Source organism: Megachile rotundata, chromosome 1 (assembly GCF_050947335.1).
Source record: "Megachile rotundata isolate GNS110a chromosome 1, iyMegRotu1, whole genome shotgun sequence".
In the NCBI taxonomy this organism is placed as follows: Eukaryota; Metazoa; Arthropoda; class Insecta; order Hymenoptera; family Megachilidae; genus Megachile; species Megachile rotundata.
This window is the reverse complement of record NC_134983.1, coordinates 21,983,608-22,008,055: the sequence shown is the minus strand read 5'-3', so window position 1 is coordinate 22,008,055 and position 24,448 is coordinate 21,983,608. Positions and strand designations below refer to the sequence as shown.

At 35.4% G+C, this 24,448-nt stretch overlaps 1 protein-coding gene across 3 annotated transcripts in view; it reads right to left on the bottom strand.

Annotated features, from left to right (window-relative positions):
• Positions 1-24,448, bottom strand: part of sit (stuck in traffic) — an 88,325-nt gene that overhangs the window by 10,078 nt on the left and 53,799 nt on the right. Inside the window, exon 1 of one of the 3 annotated variants that reach the window (XM_003700472.3) lies at positions 15,262-15,524. The exons of the other annotated variants lie outside the window; for them this stretch is intronic. The gene's annotated coding sequence lies outside the window, so the exon portion shown is untranslated. Of the gene's footprint in view, positions 1-15,261; positions 15,525-24,448 lie in introns of those variants that run through there. 3 annotated transcript variants of the gene reach the window in all.

The window sequence follows — 24,448 nt, the reverse complement described above, 5'->3', positions numbered from 1 at the left end:
AATATTAATAGGCAATGGTGTTAGTTAATGTTGATAGTCAATGTTCATATTTAATGTGAATAGTCAATGTTAATAGACAATATTAATAGTCAATGTTGTTAGTTAATGTTGATAGAAACGTATCAATAGTCAATGTTTATAGTCAATGTTAATAGTCAAGGTTGATAGTCAGTGTTAATAGACAATATTAATAGTCAATGTTGTTAGTTAATGTTCATAGGAACGTATCAATAGTCAATGTTTATAATCAATGTTGATAGTCAATGTTAATAGTCAAGGTTGATAGTCAGTGTTAATACTCAATCTTCGTATTCAATGTGAATAGTCAATGTTAATAAACGATATTAATAGTCAATGTTGTTAGTTAATGTTGATAGTCAATATCAATAGTCAATGTTTATAGTCAATGTTAATAGACAATATTAATAGTCAATGTTGTTAGTTAATGTTGATAGGAACGTATCAATAGTCAATGTTTATAGTCAATATTGATAGCCAATATTAATAGTCAAGGTTGATAGTCAGTGTTGATAGGCAATATTCATATTCAACGTGAATAGTCAATGTTAATAGACGATATTAACAGTCAATGCTGTTACTTAATGTTGATAGTCAATATCAATAGTGCATTTTTATAGTCAATGTTAATTTTAAATGTCAACAGTCAATGTCAACAGTCAATGCTAATAGTCAATGCTAATAGTCAATGCTAATAGTCAATGCTAATAGTCAATGCTAATAATCAATGCTAATAGCCAATGCTAATAATCAATGCTAATAGTCAATGCTAATAGTCAATGCTAATAGTCAATGCTAATAGTCAATGTTAATAGTCAATCCTAATAGTCACTGCTAATAGTCAATGCTAATAGTCAACGCTACTAGTCAATGTTAATAGTCAATGCTAATAATCAATGCTAATAGTCAATGTTAATAGTCAATCCTAATAGTCACTGCTAATAGTCACTGCTAATAGTCAATGCTAATAGTCAATGCTAATAGTCAAATCTAATAGTCAACGCTAATAGTCAATGTCAATACTTAATGTTAATATTAACAGTCAGTTAAATAACAAAGATCAACCTAAAATGACCAGTGACCCATTAACGTAGACATTTCATATTTTTTATAAGCAAAAAGAGTTGAAATAATTTTGCATATTTCTGAAGACTATGACCAGTGTATCTTGCATCGTCCTCATCAAAGAAGTCGATCGATTCCCAATTATTCTTGCAGCGATTCCACTGAATCCGCGAGTGATTTTCATCGGTATAACGGAATCGGAGTTACGCTCGGCAAATTCGCGGTCGTCAAGGCAAAGAGCGCGAAATTGAAACGCGTAACCGCGATGCATACGCTTCACCTTTCTCTCGCGCTTCATTTGCTCGTTTTTCGAGCGCCGACACGCGAGCGAAACTGTGCCACTCACGATCAGCTGATTCCCTTGCCTTATTAGTATATACCGTCACAACTGAAATTTTCAGCGAAAATCGCGACTTTGAGGGTCCGTCACTCGGTCACTCTTGTTTAACAAATTTTCCAAGTTGTTGTTTAGAAATTTAGTATTGCGAAGACTAGAAATCTGGAAAACTTAGAAAATACTTCTGTACACTGTATGGAGTCGATGACGCATGGAATTTAGGCACATTGATATAAATTATTAATTAATTTGTAGTACAAAACATTTGGAAACATATTCAAGTTGATTATGAATAAGAAATAGTACGTTTACTATAAATTACCATTTCATGCTACACTTTCTACGTTCCTACAATCTAATATAAGAAAGCCTGACTGTCATTGTCCAATTAGTTTGAAACTTTTCAGACACGTTTCAACGTCATGCTCATGTCGTCTGCCATACAGAAACAATTTAAAATTGTATTAAATAATTTTGTTTTTAACAAATCTTGATATTTTCACATTTGTTGCAATCATCCACAGTAACTAATACGAGCATTTTCAATTAAATAAATTCTTAATAATATACAGTTATGTATGTATACGACATTTGTACGAAAACAGCGTCACGTGACAAAGTGTTAAAAATCTTCTACAAACTTTGAAAGTCCTCACGTATTTTCCTGTAAATACCCAATAAATATTTCAACAAAAACAACAATTCACAGCTGCACAAATGGAATCGTTATCAGAGATTTATTCTTAAAATACATCAAGTACTTTGTTCGGACAAAACGTCCTTCGCTACTAAGAAGAAGTCCGATCGAATCGCATCGCAATGGTGATCTCGACCTTTTCTCGTAATTCGTCTCGACGAAATAAACGGGGACACTGTATATGCAAACGACCGATTTCCTGCGAATGGTCTTGCAACGCGGCTCGAAAGCAAACTAGAAGCTGCCTCTTACGACCATCTAGCAGAACATAAATTACTTCCAAGTACCCGGTAAAATGCAATAATTCAACGGCTGAATAGTTCGAATCGCCTTCTTACTTTTACCGAATGGATTACTCGAGACGATATTTTAAAATTACTTCATCGCTGAGGTTCGACGCGAGGAATACCGTATTAACTCCCTACGTGACGCAAAATGGAGTGGTGACAAGATGGAGGTCCATGGGACACTTAGGGAAAGATGTAGTCGTTTAGAATTTCATTTGTTCTTACAAGTTTCTAAGTTTCAGTGGTTCGTGTTGTTAAAGCTAGTTTGTAGATTTTTACTTAAAAGCTGAGCTTAGAGTTACAGATAGGGTTGGACCTAACCTAACCTAATTAGTTAGATTCAACTTAACTTTCGATTTTATTTATTTATTGCTCGGAATTCAATTTGTTCTTACAAGTTTTTCTGTACGAATGATCTGTGTTGTTTAAACTTGACTGAAGATTTTTATTTCAAAGCTGAGCTTAGAGTTAGTTGAACCTAACCTAACCTAATTAGTTAGATTCAATTTAACCTACGTTTCTATCTACTTTTTCTTTGGACTTCCATTTGTTCTTACAAGTTTTTTTGCACCAATGGTTTGTGTTGTTAAAACTTGTTTCAAGATTTTTACTTGAAGGCTGAGCTTAGAGTTAGTTGAACCTAACCTAACCTAATTAGTTAGATTCAATTTAACCTACGTTTTTATTTACTTTTTCTTTGGACTTCCATTTGTTCTTACAAGTTTCTTTGTACGAATGATTTGTGTTGTTTAAACTTGACTGAAGATTTTTACTTGAAGGCTGAGCTTAGAGTTAGTTGAACCTAACCTAACCTAATTAGTTAGATTCAATTTAACCTACGTTTCTATCTACTTTTTCTTTGGACTTCCATTTGTTCTTACAAGTTTTTTTGCACCAATAGTTTGTGTTGTTAAAACTTGTTTCAAGATTTTTACTTGAAGGCTGAGCTTAGAGTTAGTTGAACCTAACCTAACCTAATTAGTTAGCTTCAACTTAACCTTCATTTGTATCTACATTTTCCTTGAACTTCTATTTGTTCTTACAAGTTTTTATATGCCACTGGTTTGTGTTACTAAAACTTGTTTCAAGATTTGTACTTAAAAGTTGTGCTTAGAAAACTTAACCTAACCTAATCATAAAGTTACGTTCAACTTACCCTACTTTTTTTTTGACCCAACTTTAAATCGACTTTTACATTAAAAATGTAATTCTCCACACAATAAAAGAAAGTATAAATTTTCATTAATTTACAAAAAAGAATTTTTTACAAAAGTAATGAATTTTTCATATATACAGAAATAAATATCCGCATACGCAGTTTTACTTTCTTTCTCCCGCCACAGTAATAAAATCGAAAGAAAAGCGTGAAAGCTGCGGAAGAAACGGAAAGTAAGAGTCTGATAAAAGGTATCATCTCTTTTCTATTAGACATCTACTAAATACAATCTTCTCTAAGCGTGAAGGAAGTTACGTAGAGGAAAACTTGAGACAGTAATTTGTGCGGTATAGTAAAAAGATCTCGTTCGTGAGAGACTGGATCACGCGATCGTTCATCCACTGCCATTGGCAGTGAGGTAAGAACGCGGCACGAGTGTTCGCGCGAGTCGCGGGAAATCTAATTGTTACGTAACGATCCGGTATCGATCGATGCCCGATAACGATGACGATTGCTTCCACGAGAAAGCGGGAAGAGAATTGCGCGCGTGCCAGACGCAATTATATACAGGATGCTGGCGCTTTACGATAGTCAACAATGCTGTAAATCGTGGCTGTTTGCTCTCGTGGAGACTTGGTCAGAGTATTGTAGAATGTAACGATGGCGACCCATGAGATGGCACGTGGAGAGGATGATGTAGGGGATTAGAAGAGATATGGTTTTAATTGTACCAAAAAGTTACGGTAAGATATCTATGTTTAAAAATTACTAGGTTCACGAATTCCTATATTCCCAAATTTCCACGCCCCGCAATTCCTACGCTTTCAAATTTCCACGCCCCGAAATTCCTACGCTTCCAAATTTCCACGCCCCGAAATTTCTACGCTTCCAGATTTCCACGCCCCCAAATTCCTACGCTTCCAAATTTCCACGCCCCCAAATTTCTACGCTCCCAAATTTCCACGCCCTGAAATTTCTACGCTTCCAAATATCCACGCCCCCAAATTTCTACGCTTCCAAATTTCCACGTCCCCAAATTCCTACGCTCCGAAATTCCTACGCCCCCAAATTCCTACGCTTCCAAATTTCCACGCCCCGAAATTTCCACTCTTCCAAATTTCCACGCCCCCAAATTTCTACGCTCCCAAATTTCCACGCCCCGAAATTCCTACGATTACAAATTTCCACGCCCCCAAATTTCTATGCTCCCAAATTTCCACGCCCCGAAATTCCTACGCTTCCAAGTTTCCACGCCCCGAAATTCCTACGCTTCCAAATTTCGACGCCCCCAAATTTCTACGCCCCGAAATTTCCACGCCCTCAAATTCTTACTTCCCCAAATTTCTACGTCCCTATATCCTCACGTCCCCATATCTCTACATTCCCAAAATTCCTGCTCCCCCAAATTCCTACGTCCCCATATCCCTACACCCCTAATCATTACGTCGCTAAATCCCCAACAATTAGAATACTAAAATGGACCCCAACCCACATACTCTCTGCGGTACTATTACTAATTCCAACGCGCCAGCTCGTGGGTTGTCATCGATAGATCCATCTAGTATGGTCAACTCGAATATAAAAGGCTATTCACATCTTCAAAAATTGCTAATCCATGTTAGAGATAAACTAGTTAATACGAAATAGATTTAACAAGACAGCAATGATTAAATGAGACTGATAGTCCGTTATGGGTATAAACATCGAGTTTAAGCTAATTTGATGTATCGGAATGTTGCATCTCGTTACCTTAATAGCTGTAGATGAAAGCGAAGATCTTGCTCTAATTTACGGTGGATTCGTACGAAATTAAGTCTGATTCTCGTGGATAAGGTAGGCTTGTTCGGACGAAGTTGATGAATGAAGTTTATCTGGATTATGTAAGCAACCTGGATTTAATGGTGGAAGGACACCTGTCGCGATTTGTGCGAGATTTGTGCACATTTGCATTTGTGGTGCATACATTTGCAATTGTGGTACATACATTTGCAGTTACTTTTGTGTGAAATATTGATTGCAGTGTAATACTGATTTTATCACAGCTTGCAAATTATGTGAAATAATTTGTAATATTTGTAATATAACTATTGTAGAAATGTTGAATCCAGCGTGTGGATATCTAACGCATAGTAATCCAACGCGTAGATATTCAACGCGTAGAAGTCCAACGCGTAGTAATGCAACGCGTAGTAATTCTAAGCGTAGGAATCTAACGCGTGGTAATCTAACGCGTAGATATTCAACGCATAGAAGTCCAACGCGTAGTAATGCAACGCGTGGTAATTCTAAGCGTAGGAATCTAACGCGTGGTAATCTAACGCGTAGTTAACCAATGCGTAGTAATCCAGCGTGTGGATATCCAACGCGTAGTGATCCAACGCGTGGATATTCAACGCGTAGTAGTCCAACGCGTAGTAATGCAACGCGTGGTAATTCTAAGCGTAGGAATCTAACGCGTGGTAATCTAACGCGTAGTTAACCAACGCGTAGTAATCCAGCGTGTGGATATCCAACGCGTAGTGATCCAACGCGTGGATATTCAACGCGTAGTAGTCCAACGCGTAGTAATGCAACGCGTGGTAATTCTAAGCGTAGGAATCTAACGCGTGGTAATCTAACGCGTAGTTAACCAACGCGTACTAATCCAGCGTGTGGATATCCAACGCGTAGTGATCCAACACGTGGATATTCAACGCGTAGAAGTCCAACGCGTAGTAATGCAACGCGTGGTAATTCTAAGCGTAGGAATCTAACGCGTGGTAATATAACGCGTAGTTAACCAACGCGTAGTAATCCAGCGTGGGGATATCCAACGCGTAGTGATCCAACGCGTGAATATAAATCATATAATTTCTGTTTGTAGTGCAGTGACTTTTTTATAAAGTCCGTACTATGAGGTCTATGTCTAGTGACTTTTCATACATTTTCTAACAATGAGAATATAAGTTTTCCTTTTTTATGGTTATTGTTATGTGCACGCATACGCAAATTTATGCGCCGACATGGTTAGAGTATTTATTTCTTTCAGAATGAAATCACGAAATTATTTGTGATTTGGACGAAAGACTCCTAATGCTAATTCCGTATTTCTGCTTTCGCTCTCTTTCACTGTACTGGGAACCTTCACCTGTTCATTACGTTAACGACGAAGTGAAACCCAGCTGATTTATGAGCATACGTCCTTCGACCTTTTAACACTTACATACTTGTCTGACTCTGAAGTAACATGAACTTTTATATTAAATTTATAGCTCTGTTTATTTAACTGTATCTTCTGAAATAAACATTGCAAATTTAAAAATTATACATTGTTAACGAATAATAATTTTTTAATATTTATTTCAGAATTTATAAAGTGTTGTCAATTTCAATATCTATATTTTTTAATTTTTTTTTAAATTTGAGAATTTATAATCTAAGTGTAATTGATTACTTAAAAATTTATAAATAATTGCAGGTTTAAAGAAAAAATGTTTGTAATGAATGGCCATACGTGTTCTGTCAAACAGTTTTAAGACCATATTATAATTTGAATACTTCCGATATACTATAATTTATGATACTGTAACGAATCATTAACTTTCTGCTTTCGAGTTTCTCTTTAAATCACTTAGATTTCTTCTTTCCATGTGAAACTAACAAAAAGATATGCTATAAAAATTCACTGGAATTCTTCAAGAAGTTTAAGATGAAGCAACTCAATTACCTGAGCGTGAACACGTTATAGAGCGTACAATAATTACTGTTATTCGGCAAACGTATTCAGTATTCACTTACTTCCTCTAAACTCAAATATAGTAGACTCTAAATTACTAACCTCACTTTTAAATTAAAAAATTTGTAAATTTGGGAGTTTGAAAATTTTGCTTGTTTAACAAGACATGAACACAAGAAAGAATTAGTTGAAATACAAGTATAATATAAAATTACAAGAATAAAAATAATTGTGAGAATGATTTCTTTGTTTGACAAGACATGAGACTCCAAAGAGTTAGGTTAAAATGTAAATAAAATATAAAATTACAATTACAACAATAATTGTAAGAGTGATTTCTTTGTTTAACAAAACATGAGACCCCAAAGAGCTAGTTAAAATAAAAGTATAATAAAAGTTAAATAATAAAATGGATATTGAATCCACAAGGAAAATAAAAAGACAGTTAATCAAGGAAACGATTGCATCGATCCTTTTTTGCAATTCATCAGGGTTTGCCCCTCGAATAAATAAATTAATAATAATGTTTTGACTGCCGAATGTCACGTCAATGCTAACAGCGGATTACGCACTTGATACAAAAAAGACCATTCAATTAACGATCGAAGGAAAACTGGTCGAAAATCCCCTGAGTCATGGACCCAAAACATTCGAAACGATGGAAAGTTCCTTGCGAAATCGTCTCTAGCTTAAAAGACAAGAAAGTGGGTTGAAAATTGCACAAAAGATACGAGTACACTCCGCATAAAAATCTAAACGTGGAATGAACTTCACCTTCATGCGTACATTCTTTGACAGAGATTTCTTTTGGTAGGAAATACTCATAATACAGTTTATAGCCCTCGAATTTAGTTTCTAATTAGAGAAAGCGAATTACGTTGAAAGTAAAGCTCTGACACCGTTAAAATGCAGTGCATTACCTTCAGAACTACTGATAGAGTCATTATTTACATTCTCGTTGATCGATGTGCTAGGTTCACTCTTGTTATACAGGGTGTGTCATAACTAGTGTCTCTGAAATGAGGAGCTGATTCTGAATAAGATTTCCCTTTGCAAAAATGGGATGTGAAGCTTCGTTTTTGAATTATTAAGAAAAAACACCGGACCAGTCAGAACGTGAGGATTGCTACGCGCTGGATTATTGCGCGTTGGATTACTACGCGTTGGTTAACTGCACGTTAGATTACTACGCGTTGGTTAACTACGCGTTAGATTACCACGCGTTAGATTCCTACGCTTAGAATTACCACGCGTTGCATTACTACGCGTTGAATATCCACGCGTTGGATATCCACACGCCGGATTACTACGCGTTGGTTAACTACGCGTTAGATTCGCACGCTTAGAATTACCATGCGTTGCATTACTACGCGTTGGACTACCACGCGTTGAATATCCACGCGTGGGATTACTACGCGTCGAATTACCATGCGTTGCATTACTACGCGTTGGACTACCACGCGTTGAATATCCACGCGTGGGATTACAATGCGTTGGATATCCCCACGCTGGATTACTACGCGTCGAATTACCATGCGTTGCATTACTACGTTTTGGACTACCACGCGTTGAATATCCACGCGTGGGATTACTACGCGTCGAATTACCACGCGTTGAATATCCACGCGTGGGATTACTACGCGTTGGATATCCCCACGCTGGATTACTACGCGTCGAATTACCATGCGTTGCATTACTACGCGTTGGACTACCACGCGTTGAATATCCACGCGTGGGATTACTACGCGTTGGATATCCCCACGCTGGATTACTACGCGTCGAATTACCATGCGTTGCATTACTACGCGTCGAATTACCATGCGTTGCATTACTATGCGTTGAACTACCACGCGTTGAATATCCACGCGTGGGATTACTACGCGTTGGATATCCCCACGCTGGATTACTACGCGTCGAATTACCATACGTTGCATTACTACGCGTTGAACTACCACGCATTGGATTACAATGCGTTGGATATCCCCACGCTGGATTACTACGCGTCGAATTACCATACGTTGCATTACTACGCGTTGAACTACCACGCATTGGATTACAATGCGTTGGATATCCCCACGCTGGATTTCTACGCGTCGAATTACCATGCGTTGCATTACTACGCTTTGGATTACCATGCGTTGAATAACTACGCGTTATCCGTCAGCTACCTCCCATTTCAAGGGACCTGATTTCAAGATTTCAAGGACCTGCACTAGTTGTGAGGCACCCTATAAACACTCACTGCAGAGGAACAATGATGTAGAGATGATCGAATACTACAAAAACTGAAGATGACAAATACAGAGTGCACTTCAACTCTCACAACAGACTTTGTGTCTCCTTGACATTTATGCTGATTCAGCAATTTTAAATAAAAATGAACATCGTTTAATTTCTTCTGAAACTTGACTGAAGCTAAAAATAATTCAAAACGCTATTAAATAAATAAATTATCAAATCGTTCTCAGTGTTCGTTATATGAACTCGACAAAACACTTGCTTATTCGAGGATACACAGTAAACGGAAGAAGAACGAAAGCTTCATTATCAAAAGACTTCTCCCGTTAAAACTGCTATTAACTTTAATAACGAAGGATCTATTACAAGGCAAAAGGAAGTCTCGCGCCTAGAGTAAATGAAAGTTAAACGACAACTTGTTAACGCTGGTACACCGACCTTTTCTCGAGTTGCTCTAACGCTTTCCCGCTTACGTAATTCTGCGCGATTCTTCTACGATTCGCGACCTTGATCGATGCTAATCAATTTTTGTTCTCTACGCTTCTTTAACTTTTAATTGCACCGTTTGGTGGAAATTGTAATTCAGGAATGTAAGGAGTTTATTTACGTTGCTTGTGAACTGTGCTTTACTTGACCACGTGCTTGTTTATGTAAGTAAGCGGATTTTTCTAACTGGTCTCATTTACTCTATCGACGTAATTCTGGTTTCTATTACATTACATCGTTTAATTAGTTATGGGTAGGCAGATTTTTCTTATTGGTTTACTAAGTTTCAAGCTTTTATGTAATTTCTGAGGATTATGTATTACTTGCATATTTCATTTACATCTAGCTCTAAAATATTTGAGGTCCATAGAAGTGTCAAATTTTTAAATCTTGTTTCATAAATTTCTTAAGCAATTTTGTTCTAATATTTTTATGTTTTCAATAAAAATTTTGAAGTACAGAAATTCAGACATTTGACTACTACAAAATTTGGAGATTTACAAACTTAACAATTTAGAATATTTATTGATCAGCTCAGAGATATCAAACTACACTCAAATTGGGTTGTTAACCGAAGCAAAATTGTAACTGACCACTACGATAACCTTAATGATAAAGAAATACACGAAGTACAAAAAAATTCTACTGACTATATATCTCAATATGTATACAGGGTGTTCAGAGATTTACTAGCCAGCGTTTTTCTCGCAAACGACTGATACGAGACAAAAATAAAAGAGGAAAAAATGATAAACACGAAAAATTTATATACTTCGTTATGTTGATTATAAAAAACCTTTTCCTCTTTCATTTTTTTCTCGTACCAGTCGTTTACGACAAAAACGCTGGCTAGTAAATCTCTGAACACCCTGTATAGTCACCTGCATCTTGCATTACAATATCCTTTCTATAGTGCCATAATCACCTACATTTTGTTACCATAGTAACAAGACCATCCGAGTCCGACAACCGAGGCAGATCTAAAACTATGCAAAGACACCTCGACACCTGAAGAAGCCTCAGAAAACATTCAAATCGATCTAAAAACAAACCCGTTAGAACCGCTACATCGCATAACCACATAACCTCTCCTGAAGAGAAGAGGTTAAATAAGAAGAGGTTACGTTCGAAACATGAGTGGAAACGGAAAGTGGTATTTCAGCTACTCTTTCTTGTCGAGGTAGCAATGTAGACATTTTCCACGAAGAAGGAAATTCCTCAACTTGGTTTTATATCGAGTCGAAGGATCGAATGTACCAAAGGTAGCTACGCCTATGACGTTGCCCAGTACCGGTCAGAGTGAAATTGCAACGTACGACTCGCAATTAGATTTCTAGTTCAAATGGTGGTCGTTCACCCGTGGAATCGACTCGTTCTCGAAAGGGAACGAGTGTTCCGGGAAATGGACAACGGAAATCTCGACTTCGGATTGTCACGGAAATCTTGGACCTTCCATTTCTACATGAAAGGATGAGAGAGTGATGCTAATTACTGATGGCTAATGACACATTCCAGCTCTTTGCTTCTACCACTTCTAAACTAACTTAACGTTATAGAAAAACAAGCGAAAAAAAATGTCTTCATAAATCAACACAGGGTTGAGATTATATCACCTGACTTCAAAAGTCAAACTTAAGTTCTTGCTGTAATTTAATGATTAACCTAACTTAATCTTAATATAACTAACCTAACTTAACATTATCGAAAACAAGCAAAAGGAAATGACTTCATAAATCAACTCAGGGTTGAGAAAATAGCACTTGACTTCAAAAGTCAAACTAACTCCTTGCTGTAATTTAATGAGTAACCTAACTTAGCCTTAACATAACTAACCTTACTTAACGTTATAGGAAAACAAGCAGAAAGAAATGTCTTCATAAATCAACACACGATTGAGATAATTGCACTTGACTTCAGAAGTCAAACTAACCCCTTGCTGTTATTTAATGAGTAACCTAACTTGATCTTAATATAATTAACCTAACTTAACGTTATGGAAAAACAAGCGAAAAGAAACGTCTTCATAAATCAACACAGGGTTGAGATTATATCACTTGACTTCAGAAGTCAAACTAACCCCTTGCTGTTATTTAATGAGTAACCTAACTTAGCATTAACATAACTAACCTAACTTAACATTATTGAAAAACAAGCAAAAAGAAACGTCTTCATAAATCAACACACGATTCAAATAATAGCACTTGACTTCAGAAGTCAAACTAACCCCTTGCTGTAATTTAATGAGTAACCTAACTTAGCCTTAACATAACTAACCTAACTTAACGTTATGGAAAAACAAGCAAAAGGAAACGTCTTTATAAATCAACACAGGATTGAGATTATATCACTTGACTTCAGAAGTCAAACTAACCCCTTGCTGTTATTTAATGAGTAACCTAACTTAACCTTAACATAACTAACCTTACTTAACGTTATGGGAAAACAAGCAGAAAGAAATGTCTTCATAAATCAACACGCCATTGAGAAAATAGCACTTGACTTGAGAAGTCAAACTAACCCCTTGCTGTAATTTGACGAGTCACTCGTGACGCACTCACAGTTCAAATATGACAAACCCTATTGAAATTTGTGATATTCTTCTACCTTAAATTTAGATCCAACTATAATATATGTAGTCAGAGATTGCTAAATATAAAATACCACATTTTAATTTTCTGTATTTGTTTTAATATTGTAGCTATATTAATTTTTAATATTGTAGGCAAGGAGTTAATGTACCCAAGTGATCAAAGTCAGATTTAATTGCACTGAAACTAGTCCTTCAAAGTGAAGTTTAACCCACCCTATTTTGTCAAAGCAGAAATTAGTATTTCAAAGTGAAGTTTAACCAACCCTATTTTGTCAAAGCAGAAATTAGTATTTCAAAGTGAAGTTTAACCAACCCTATTTTGTCAAAGCAAAAGTAGTCCTCCTAAGTGAAGTTTAATTGTACCAACCCTATTCTGTCAAAGTATAATTATATTGGACTTAACTGAACAAAGTCAAGTTTAATTGTACTGAACCTTTGAAAGGTAAATTGAATGTCAGACTGAAAGTGAAATCGTAACGTTCGAAGCTAACCATTCAACATCAATTTTAGCCTAACCTAAAATCTACCCTTGCTTAAAAGGTTACTCTGAACAAACGTGAGATTGAATTTTAATCTAACCTTAGATCTAATCTATTTTTACTTCATTGAGATCTAATCGTGTCTTTACTTCATTGAGTTAATGTCATTTTCATCGAGTCAGATGAAGAAAAACAGTGAAAACGTATAAGAAAAAAAAATATTTCAGACCTCACAAGTGATACTATGAAACACTGAAGTCTCGCATGAGATTCACTGCTCCAGTTTAAAATAGAAAAAGAAAAAGTCCGAGCACAATAATAATTCCAGGCTTCCGTTACAAAATTACGTTCTCACTAGTACAACTGCTATCAATTTCGTAGTAACGGGATCGCAGAGAAGAGCACCAATGAAACGTACAGGGAACCGGTCAGCAGGATCGTAGGAAATCGTGTCATGCTGTCTTGCGTTAGAGAGAAAGACCGGTTAGAGAATTGTAGCAGGAAGTGAGTGTCTGAATGAAGAACCTTGCAAGGACATTTCCGTCAGGAATATCAGAACTAAAAAAAATAAAAAGGATCCTCTATCTAGACCTGTCATAAATCTCGTTGATCGATTAGCGTCTAGTTTCTAATTATCTGCGGAACTTATTACAACAATCTACTTCCTTCAGAAAGTAATTTGCTGTTGATAAAAATCGGCGGAACCTGCTGGAGAAAATTCGCTCTTTCACGTTCGTTGTATACAGGATGGCGAAACGAAACGATTTGTTATTATGCATATTTTATTTATTATGTAAGGTTCGATTTTTAAGTAATGTGCAAGTTTGAATTGCTTATGAAATTATTATTATTTTTTGTAAGTTAAGTTAGGTCATTATTATTAGCCAGGGCTGTTTAAATAATATTATTAATGTTATTAATGAATTAATATACACATATGCTGTTACTAACTTAATGTACACATGTGCTGTTACTAAGTTAATGTACACATATGCTGTTACTACATTAATGTACATATATGCTGTTACTAAATTAATGTACACATATGCTGTCACTAACTTAATGTACACATATGATGATACTAAATTAATGTACACATATGCTGTTACTAACTTAATGTACAGATATGCTGTTACTAAATTAATGTACACATGTGCTGTTACTAACTTAATGTACACATATGCTGTTACTAAATTAATGTACACATATGCTGTTACTAACTTAATGTACACATGTGCTGTTACTACATTAATGTACACATATGCTGTTACTAACTTAATGTACATATATGCTGTTACTAAGTTAATGTACACATATGCTGTTACTACATTAATGTACACATATGCTGTTACTAACTTAATGTACACATATGCTGTTACTACATTAATGTACACATATGCTGTTACTAACTTAATATACACATATGCTGTTACTAAATTAATGTACACATATACTGTTACTAAGTTAATGTACACATATGATGTCACTAACTTAATGTACACATATGCTGTTACTAAATTAATGTACACATATGCGATTACTAACTTAATGTACACAGTACTTTACTATAGTTAATAGTATACAATGTACTGTACATTATAGTATAGTCTATGAATACAGTACTAGCCTACATATACACATATGTACACATATATACACATACATGTATATACACATATATTATGCTATACAGCTGTTGCAGTCAATTTTTAAAAACAATATCAACTTCCTTACACATTACATAGTGTCATAATGCATGCATAATGATGCACATTGCATGTTCTTATCAGTGTAGACAGTTCAGAGATTTCAAGATCAACTCCACTGATTCCAACATAATTTTATATTTTTTGTACAGTGAATAAATAAGAATACCTTCATCAGTCCTACAGCTAATGATTAACACTAATAGTTAATAGTAAAGTTAGTAGAGTACTTCCACCCTGTTTCTCCACCTTGAAATCTCCAAAATGCCTCCATCTAAAAAGAAGAATATTTCACCCCTCTGACTCATAAAACTTTCCTACAAACTTCCTACTAACAATAAGTTTCCTACTTCTTTTCTACAACGTACACATTACAAGTTCCATATGTGTAAGATGAGCCACCCTATATATAATACATAAGAAAGTAAAATTGTACAACTCCATAAACCAGCAAAAGTGAAAGTAACTAAAGTCCAAAAATTCTTACCAACGATCAATCAGCTTCCGAACAATATCACGTCACACCATCATAATCGAAATTGTCCGTCGATCTGTCCCGATATTTTTTGTGTACAAAAATATTGAAATTGACGAAGGATCCACGAGAGTAGGTGTATGTAGCGAACGTTACTAGCGGAGATCAGTGTGCATGTGTATACGTGAATATGTACAGATGCAGGAAACACGTTTCTCGATCTTACGCGATCCGATGTTTCTGATGGACTGAGTTGCCGATTTGATCGAGCCACAACGCTGTTACTTTCTACCAAGCCGGAGTAGGAAAAGTTGCAAGAAGTGGGGTATTAAACGATAACCAAACTGTATATTAACGAGTCGTCGAATTTTTAACTTGATACCAATTTACCACATATTTACGTCATCGTACCCTGAATGCGTTTGATAAACAATAACCTGCTGCACGGAATGAGATGCTGTGACAATTTGCATAATCACTGTTTTAGTGACGAAGTGCAAACTTGTTTGTAATCGAAAATTTGGGATAATTTTTATGAAATTGGGATGATTGGGATTATTCCCTAATTGCCAGGTTCCATAATTCCCTAATTCTATAATTCCCCAATTCCATAATTTCCTGATTCCATAACACCCCAATTCCTTAATTCTCTAATTCCATAATTCCCAATTCCACAATTTCCTAATTCCATAACTCCCCAACTCCAAAATTTTCAATTCCCGAAATTCCCAATTCCCTAATTCCCCGATTCCATAATTCCCCAATTCCAAAGCTCCCCAATTCCAAAATTCCTCAATTCCAAAGCTCTCCAATTCCAAAGCTCCCCAATTCCAAAGCTCCCCAATTCTAAAGCTCCCCAATTCCAAAGCTCCCCAACTCCAAAGCTCCCCAATTCCAAAATTCCTCAATTCCAAAGTTCCCCAATTCCAAAATTCCCCAATTCCAAAATTCCTCAATTCCAAAGCTCCCCAATTCCAAAATTCCCCAATTCCAAAGCTCCCCAATTCCAAAATTCCTCAATTCCAAAGCTCTCCAATTCCAAAATTCCCCAATTCCAAAGCCCCCCAATTCCAAAATTCCCCAATTCCAAAGCTCCCCAATTCCAAAATTCCCCAATTCCAAAATTCCTCAATTCCAAAGCCTCCCCATTCCAAAATTCCCCAATTCCAAAGCTCCCCAATTCCAAAATTCCCCAATTCCAAAATTCCTCAATTCCAAAGCTCTCCAATTCCAAAATTCCCCAATTCCAAAGCTTCCCAATTCCAAAATTCCTCAATTCCAAAGCTCTCCAATTCCAAAGTTCCCCAATTCCAAAGCCTCCCCATTCCAAAATTCCCCAATTCCAAAGCTCCCCAATTCCAAAATTCCCCAATTCCAAAGCTTCCCAATTCCAAAGCGCCCCAATTCCAAAATTCCTCAATTCCAAAGCTCTCCAATTCCAAAATTCCCCAATTCCAAAGCTCCCCAATTCCAAAATTCCCCAATTCCAAAATTCCTCAATTCCAAAGCTCTCCAATTCCAAAATTCCCCAATTCCAAAGCTTCCCAATTCCAAAGCTCCCCAATTTCAAAATTCCCCAATTCCCTAATTCCCCCATTCCAAAATTTTCAATTCCCAAAATTCCCAATTCCCTAATTTCCCAATTCCATAATTCCCCGATTCTATAATTCCCCAATCCCCTAATTCCCTAATTCCTTAATTCCCTAATTCCTCCATTCCTAAATTCCCGAGAAAACTAAATTAAGATAATTAGAATAAATTATAGATAATTAAGGTTAGATAGTTAAGATATACGCTTGTTACATCGCCACTAGAAGTAAACTTTATAATTACAAGTTCCGAGAACTCTCTTCCATAATTCTATCGTGAACGACGTAGAAGCTATCAATGTATTAATCCACATTGACGTTTTACATCGTTGCTCAATAACAATAACTGGACACAGCAAATCATCTACTAAATCGACTTTATAGCATCGAATTTAGTTTCGAAATGGATTTGCCAATATTATGCACTGATGAGGTTACATAAACTTCACGTGTCTTCTTATTCCCACAAATTCCCTATATCCTAATGTTTCAATAACGTCGTAGTAACGAATTATGGTCGAATACCGTTGTAAAGGAATGTAAAATGGCATCGTAAAACTATGGAGTCATTTCGCATGGGTTAAGCGCGATTTAACACGATACCTGTATCGAAGATACTCTTCATTTCGTCTTATTTAAATCGTCTCTTTCAACAAGTTTGTTGAAGTATACACGTTATAGCAGCAAGAGTAAATATGCTCAAGGTCGCTGGAAGATCAGGTTGCTGTGAATCATTAAATTCTTGCTTCATGGTCAAACAGACGAAAAAGAGAAAACATTAAGGTTACCTAATTTCAATGATGACTTTCGTGGTGTTAGTGGCTTCCGCGTGTTGACAGTTTAAGAAAATTGCATTCGTCTTCGAGGTGACATGTTTACAACTACCAATGGAGACTGCTTACCTCAATATCGTGAAGCTGTACTTCGACTAGGACATATAGTCAAAGCCTATATTATTATTTAACACTAGAACTACCGACACTAAATACACGTTTATCGAAGAATGAAAAATGAAATGAAAAGGGAAATAAATAAATAGTAATCAAGTAATATATAGAACTAGTCTTTACTTCAACAAAATATGACAGACATTTCCATAAAATCACGACAATAAAATTTTGTAATATAAAATGAAAAATCTGAAACCAGTCATTTTGACTGGTTGCTTGTTCTAGTGTTCATCTAGCCTGTGTTCACTTACTCTTCGGATATTTTTCCAGAACCTTGATAGACGTGTCGCAGTTCGAGAGAAAGGGTGAGGGAAAGAACGGAACTCTGTAAGGCCAAGTGAAAAATCTTGAGAACATTGTCTTGGCACGTGTTCTCCTCTTTTGAAACACTTTCGCGTTTGTAATTAAAAATAATATGGAACAGGAGTTTTTTTGAAACTTTTGTAAGAATCTTGTAAATATTGACACCTGAATAGAGTGACAAGTATAGTGTCTTTTCTAAAGTAAAATGATGTAAGGGATGAAAGTCTGATGCATTCTCACCAACCACAATAGATAGACTTCCTCGCGACTAATAATTTAATCGACCACTTATGAAACGCATTATCTCCTTATTACAATTAGTCAACCGTTTACGACTTGAAAATTTCATCAATGTTTATATAACTAAAAATTCGCGATATCAGCTGTTCGCTTTTACCCTTTCACGATTGTTTGCGAAAGAAAAAGAAAACACATTGCAAAATGCACTTGCGCTCTACTTCTTTTAGGCTTACACATTTTTACGCCTGGTGCGCAACAAAATGAAATTAATTACGAATTTATCGCATCCCTTCACGTTGTGCACAGAAAAAATCCACCTCATCGATCAGCTTAGACAATTGATCATAAATGAATCAAACAATAAATAGATTCATTTAAGGAATTAATTAAATCATTGTCCTTTAAACATATTTAAGTTCAAGTTGTTGTTTGAAAATTTTGAAGTTGTCTAAATTGTTGTGAGACAATTTTGAAATTGTCTGAATTATTATTTAATAATTTTGAAATAGTCTGAATCGCTGTAAGACAATTTTGAAGTTGTCTCAATTGCTGTTTGACAATTTTGAAGTTGTCTAAATTATTGTTTAACAATTTTGAAGTTGTCTAACTTGCTGTTTAAAAATTTTGAAATTGTTTAAATCTTTATAAGACAATTTTGAAGTTGTCTTAATTACTGTTTGACAATTTTGAAATTGTCTAAATTATTATTTAATAATTTTGAAGTTGTCTAAGGTGCTGTTTGAAAATTTTGAAGTTGTCTCAATTGCTGTTTCACAATTTTGAAATTGTCTAAATTATTGTTTAACAATTTTGAAGTTGTCTAGCTTGCTGTTTAAAAATTTTGAAATTGTCTAAATCTTTATAAGACAATTTTGAAGTTGTCTTAATTACTGTTTGACAATTTTAAAATTGTCTAAATTATTGTTTAATAATTTTGAAGTTGTCTAAGGTGCTGTTTGAAAATTTTGAAGTTGTCTCAATTGCTGTTTCACAATTTTGAAATTGTCTAAATTATTGTTTAACAATTTTGAAGTTGTCTAACTTGCTGTTTAAAAATTTTGAAATTGTCTAAATCTTTATAAGACAATTTTGAAGTTGTCTTAATTACTGTTTGACAATTTTGAAATTGTCTAAATTATTGTTTAATAATTTTGAAGTTGTCTAAGGTGCTGTTTGAAAATTTTGAAGTTGTCTCAATTGCTGTTTCACAATTTTGAAATTGTCTAAATTATTGTTTAATAATTTTGAAGTTGTCTAACTTACTGTTTAAAAATTTTGAAATTGTCTAAATCTTTATAAGACAATTTTGAAGTTGTCTTAATTACTGTTTGACAATTTTAAAATTGTCTAAATTATTGTTTAACAATTTTGAAATAATCTAAATCTTTATAAGACAATTTTGAAGTTGTCTGAATTGCTGTCTGTCAATTTTGAAAATGTCCAAATTATTGTTTAACAATTTTGAAGTTCCGTAAATTGCTGTTTGATAATTTTTAAATTGTCCACACGACTATTTGACTATTGTAAAGTTGCCTAAACTACTCTTTAAAGATATTGAAGTTTAAATCTAGGTTGTCTAAATTGCTACCCAAAAATGTTAAAATCATTCAAATCGCAGTCACCATTTTAAAACGTATTAACCCTGTCCAAAACGTGTTAACATCGTCCTCCAAATAAACCATAAAGTTCGTAATCTTTTCTAATAGAAATCGCAGAGCGTTCATCTTTCGTCACACGCGATTACTAATATTAATTAGAGTTGGCACGGGCAGCGAGTATTCGCAACGTTCGATTGCAAAATCGAAGGGAGAGAGCCGATCTTCAGAAGCAGTTAGTCTGTTACCAAACACCTGTTCCCCCCATTCGCCATTTTCCTTCCATCTTCGAGTCCCCGAAGACGAAAACTCGACGACAACGGAATTGCGTCACAAAGTTCGAACGTTCAGAATCAGCGTGAAGCTGAGATCCGCTCGAACGATTCCACGCGTGACCAGCCGACCAGAAACTCGCTGACAAACGACGTTCTTAGCCAATCTCGATGTCGACCGTCGATCATGTCGACCGATTGTTTGACCGTTTAACGACTCTTGCGTATCCATTTATTCCGCTGATCCTAAAATACCGCAGTCGATGTAAATTTTCGAATGCTCAGTGTACTGCCATTTCACGAATGTCTTCGATAAAAATATACCACTTGATTGGCTATAAATTAACTCAAAAATATTCGGTGAGATATTCGACGTTTTAAAATGCCATATTTTTAAAACACCTGACATCCAGACGAATTAAATAACCTTGAATTTAATAATTTTGTCTGGCAGGTGTGGAAGATTTTATTTAAAACTCGTCAAATGTCCAAGCTTCTTGATATTTTAAAGTCAAACTTTTGACGTCAATACTTTTGACTTAAAGTCAAACTTTTGACTTAAAAATTATAAAGAATTTGAAGACAAAAAAAAATAGGTTGAAAGAAATAGAATCATTGGTATAAAACAATGTAAGCGACAATAAAGCGGTATGTTCGCGATGACCGCAATTGACTGCATCTTGCAATTCCTGGAAAGTAAACGACGATGTGTATCTGGTGAAAATGTCAAAAAGTCACCGTTTGTGGTGAGTTTGCGAGGATTCGAATACACGTACTTACGTTATTATGCTAACTACGAAACGAGATAGCCTTGCTTGGACTCCTATCTTTCGACAGTTCTACAGGGTGTCTCACAATTAGTGTGGGTGCATGAAATAGGGGTAGCTGATGTGATTTCGAGTAAGATTTCCCTTTGCGAAAGTGGTGTTTGAATTTAGAAATTTGGGAATTTGAGGACTTGAAAATTTAGAATTTGGGAATTTGGGAATTTGAGGACTTGGAAATTTGGAATTTGGGATCAAAGAATTTCGAGGTGTAGGAATTGGGGAAGTTTGGAATTGGTGAATTTTGGAATTGGGGAATTTTGGAATTGGGAAATTATGGAATTGGGGAATATAGTAATTTGGGAATTTGGGAATTGGAGAATTATGGAATTGGGAAATTACGGAATTGGAGAATTATCGAATTGGGGAATTATGGAATTGGGGAATTTTGGAATTGGGGAATTCTGGAATCGGGAAATTATGGAATTGGGGAATATAGAAATTTGGGAATTTGGGAATTGGAAAATTATGGAATTGGGGAATTATGAAATTGGGAAATTATGGAATTGGAGAATTATCGAATTGGGGAATTATGGAATTGGGGAATTTTGGAATTGGGGAATTCTGGAATCGGGAAATTATGGAATTGGGGAATATAGAAATTTGGGAATTTGGGAATTGGAAAATTATGGAATTGGGGAATTATGAAATTGGCGAGTTATGGAATTGGGGAATATAGAAATTTGGGAATTTAGGAATTGGAGAATTATGGAATTGGGAAATTACGGAATTGGAGAATTATCGAATTGGGAAATTATGGAATTGGCGAGTTATGGAATTGGGAAATTATGGAATTGGGGAATTATGGAACTGGAGAGTTATGGAATTGGGGAATTATGGAACTGGAGAGTTATAGAATTCGGGAATTTTGGATTTGGGGAAGTTTGGAATTGGAGAATTTTTGAATAGGGGAATTTTGGAATTGAGGAATTTGGAAATTTGGTAATTTGGGAATTTAGAAATTTGAAATTTGGGAATTTGGGAATTCGGGGGTTTGGAAATTTAGAATTTGGTAATTTAGTTTCAGAAATGTGTCATCTAGATTTGTCAGTAAACGGTGATACACAGTGCACCCGAAGAAAATTTAATGAAATACAAAAACATTCGTTAAGGTCAGATGTCATTGCACTCACCGAATAAATGTCGTTCTTTTTAATAAAAATAGCCAAGGTTTGCGTAATACTGGTAAGAATACTGAATCTGATTAATTTAAATAATGACCTCTCTTGCATTTCAGTGCAGTTGTCAGGTGAACCGGATAATAGGTGACACTGTTAATTAGACGTAAATTTCGGACAGTATTCAAGTTACTCGAATTAAGGTTAAACAAAAATCTTAATAGGAAGCAACAATCCGTAACCTGTTGCGAAAACTGTTATTGCAGTGAATTTTAAGTAGCACGTATCGCGATGATTCAAGATACGATCATTTTGAAATTGAACTCTTTTAGTAAACTGGTCTGTCATTGCAGAAACAATTGCGGATCTTCGATGCGATGCAATAGGGAGCAATAACGTATGAACGCGTGAAAGTGCAGTTGATGCACAACACGTAATTATACAGTGTGCGAATACGTGGTGATATAATGCATGACAACGCAACGTGTGGTCTACACGTGAGTGTATACTACACGTGATAATCTAACATTTAACAGTAATTAAGATATGTTCTAGTAGAAAAGTCACAGATAACATAGTAATATTCTCTAGGGTTTGTTGACGGAATTTTCAGTTATTTTAGTTTATTCATGGCTGATTTATACGTGATTATTTCTTATAAGAGACGATTAGTGTAAATTTTCTAAATTTCCACTTCCTGAATTCCCAAATTTCTAAATTTTCCGATTTCAAAATTCTCCAGTTCCAACATTCACCAATTCTAAAATTCAGCAATTCCACAATTCCCCAATTCCAAAATTCACCAATTCCAAAACTCACCAATTCCCAAATTCCCCAATTCCAACATTCACCAATTCCACAATTCACCAATTCCAAAATTCCTCAATTTCCAAATTCCAATTCCAAAATTCCCCAATTCCAAAACTCACCAATTCCCAAATTCCCCAATTCCAACATTCACCAATTCCACAATTCACCAATTCCAAAATTCCTCAATTTCCAAATTCCCAATTTCAAAATTCCCCAATACCAACATTCCCCAATTCCAAAATTCCCTAATTCCCAAATTCCCCAATTCCAACATTCACCAATTCCAAAATTCCCCAATTCCAAAATTCACCAATTTCCAAATTCCCTAATTCCAAATTTCCCAATTCCAAAATTCCCCAATTTCCAAATTCCCCAATTCCAAAATTCCCCAATTCCAAAATTCACTAATTCCAAAATTCCCCAATTCCAAAATTCACCAATTCCTACACCCCCAAATTCTGTCATCCCAAATTCCAAATCCCCAAATTCCTAAATTCCCAAATTCCCCAATTCCAAATTCAAATTTTCCAATTCCTTCATCTTAAGAATATAAATTACTATGATCGACAATTATCGATTTCGAACCTTAATCGATTCTCAATTATGATAACAAGCACTCCTATTAAACTATTATAATTACGTACCATATCCTAATTAGAGTATACACCTGCAAATGTATCGTACTTGCGAATAATTAATTGTGAATTGATATGCAATTCTAAATGCGGTTCTACTAGTTTTTCATCCTGCACTATGCAAATCCGTGGATGCAGTCCGTACAATTGACAAGAAGGTTAATTTATTCGTAGATAACACATGATACGACATGTTATTGTAAAAAAATTTTTAAGAGTGATGGACAGAAACGATAGGTCACCGCGTATCAAACACGTCGACGTATCAAGCATCGTAAAACCGAACAAAATTATTCATTTCTTCGTAAAAAGTAACCTTTCAGACTCGTGGTACATTAATCAAACTAAATTGTTTACTGATGATAGAAAATTTATTTATACTTCCACGTTTTCCTCGGCATAAAACGTAACATAACGTAATACACAAGAACGTAATGTATGACGCACCCTGTGTGTCGTGTAGAAATATGATTGAAGCATTATTTGTGCTTTGGTGGACTGCAAGGAAAGACGCAGCAGGTGTGTCATGTAAGAATTGGATTATGTTATAATTTAGAACGCAACGGATGCATCATATGTTATCTATATGGTACAGTCGACGACGCAACAGGTGTGTCACATGTTACATAGTGGACATTCGAGAGCAAATCTGACTTTCTCACGGAAGGTATGGCAAGTGAAGGGGCATAGGCTTCGCACTCGTTTGTTTTTAGACGTATCTCAGCACCGGGAATTTTCGGACCGATACATATTGAGGATTTAAGGATTTGGGAATTTGGGAATTCGAGGATTTAGGGATTTGGGGACTTAGGAATTTGGGAACTTAGGAATTTGGGGGCGTAGGAATTTGGGAATGTAGAGAT